The 2,177-nt window shown below is 37.3% G+C and overlaps 1 pseudogene; it reads left to right on the top strand.

The window, feature by feature from the left end:
- The first annotated feature begins 619 nt into the window (after positions 1-619).
- On the top strand, positions 620-1,792 carry LOC129050061 (cell division cycle protein 27 homolog; annotated as a pseudogene).
- Positions 1,793-2,177: the final 385 nt, after the last annotated feature.

Genomic DNA, 2,177 nt, shown 5'->3' with positions numbered 1-2,177 from the left:
TTCTTACCTCCCAGGAAAGGGCTATAAAGCATATAGACTCTTGAAAAGACACAGTTGTCCTACACCACAATGCAAATACCTGCTTGCAAAATGTTGTGTTGATCTCAGTAAGCTTGCAGACTGGGAACAAATCTTATCTGGTGGAGTGTTTAATAAGGAGAAAAGCCATGATGATATTGCTACTGAGTTTGGTGATTCAGTTTGCTTTCCCCTTCCATTGTTGGGATGTGCATATTGCAAGACAATATACAATTGCAAGATGTGTATATTGCAAAGGATAAGAATGTTTCCAAAAGAGACTTAGTTTAAATCCTTTCCTCTGTTATCCCTTTGAATCATTATGTGAAATAGGTGAAAAGCCAGATCCTGACCAAACATGTAAATTCACATCTTTACAGAACTTTAGCAACTGTCTGCCCAACTTTGCACAACACAAGTACCTAACCACAGTTTATGTCACAGACAGCCTGAGACCTTTCTTATGGAAACACCCCAGGACACAATTGAATTTAACAGAGTCAATTTAGAATCTTCCAATTCAAAGTACTCCTTGAATACAGATTCCCCAGTGTCTTTTATTGATTCAGCTGTAATTTCACCTGAAACTATCCCACTGGGAACAGGAACTTCCATATTATCTAAACAGGTTCAAAATAAACCAAAAACTGGTCGAAGTTTATTAACAGGACCAGCAGCTCTTAGTCCATTTACCCCAAGTTTTGGGATTTTGCCATTAGAAACCCCAAGTCCTGGAGATGGATCTTATTTACAAAACTACACTAATACACCTTCTGTAATTGATGTGCCATCCACTGGAGTCCCTTCAAAAAAGTCTGTTGCCAGAATTGGCCAAACTGGAGCAAAATCTGTCTTCTCGCAGAGTGGAAATAGCCGAGAGGTAACTCCAATTCTTTCACTAACAGAAAGTTCTGGTCCATAAATAACTACAACAACTCAGGTAATGAGCCCCACTATGACATCTCCCCCAAATGAACTGCATCGAAGAAGTTCATGACTCTTTACTAGTGACAGTTCCACAACCAAGGAGAATAAGAAGAAATTAAAAATGAAGTTTCCACCTAAAATCCCAAACAGAAAAACAAAAAGTAAAACTAATAAAAGAGGAATAACTCAATCTAATATAAATGACAACCTGGAAATTACAAAATTGGACTCTTCCATCAATTCAGAAGAGGAAATATCCACAATCACACCTCAGATTCAGGCTTTTAATCTACAAAGAGCAGCAGCAGAAGGCTTGATGAGCCTTCTTCGTGAAAGGGGGAAAGGTTATTTAGCTTTATGTTCATACCACTGCAAAGAGGCTATAAATATTTTGAGCCATCTACCTTCTCGCCACTTCAATACTGGTTGGGTACTGTGCCAAATTGGAAGGTCCTATTTTGAACTTTCAGAGTACATGCAAGCTGAAAGAATATTCTCAGAGGTTAGAAGGATTGAGAATTATAGAGTCGAAGGCATGGAAATCTACTCTACAACACTTTGGCATCTTCAAAAAGATGTCGCTCTTTCATTTCTGTCAAAAGACTTAACAGAGATGGATAAAAATTCGCCAGAGGCCTGGTGTGCTGCAGGGAACTGTTTCAGTCTGCAACGGGAACACGATATTGCAATGAAATTCTTCCAGAGAGCTATCCAAGAGGAACCAAATTATGCTTATGCCTATACTTTATTAGGGCGAGGGTTTGTCTTAACTGAAGAGTTGGACAAAGCATTAGCTTGTTTTTGAAATGCTATCAGAGTCAATCCTAGACATTACAATGCATGGTAAGTGGTAATGAATTGTAAAGACAAAGTCTTGTTGATGGTGCTGCTAGTAACTAATTTTTCTTGTTAGATAGCTCTTTATTGTCATGAATTTGGTTACTAATACTTACGAATGGTACATACTGGTCAATAACTTCAAACTAACTTTTTTTATGAAATGTATGTCTTTAACAAACTCTTCAGTTAACTAATGATAATAGAATACGAGATGCTTATACTCAACAGTTTCAGTCTTCTACAAAACTTTTGCAGATACTGTAGTTGTGTTTTGTTTGTTTGCTTGTTTAGTTTTGTTACTTGATTTGTTACATTTTCTTCGAACACAAAAATGGTGATTGGGACTAAAAGTGCTTGGGAAATTGGAAAGGAATAGCATAATTCACTTATTG

This window comes from Pongo abelii, chromosome 16, assembly GCF_028885655.2.
Source record: "Pongo abelii isolate AG06213 chromosome 16, NHGRI_mPonAbe1-v2.0_pri, whole genome shotgun sequence".
In the NCBI taxonomy this organism is placed as follows: Eukaryota; Metazoa; Chordata; class Mammalia; order Primates; family Hominidae; genus Pongo; species Pongo abelii.
The sequence above is the reverse complement of the archived record's forward strand: the minus strand, read 5'-3'. Positions and strand labels throughout refer to the sequence as shown.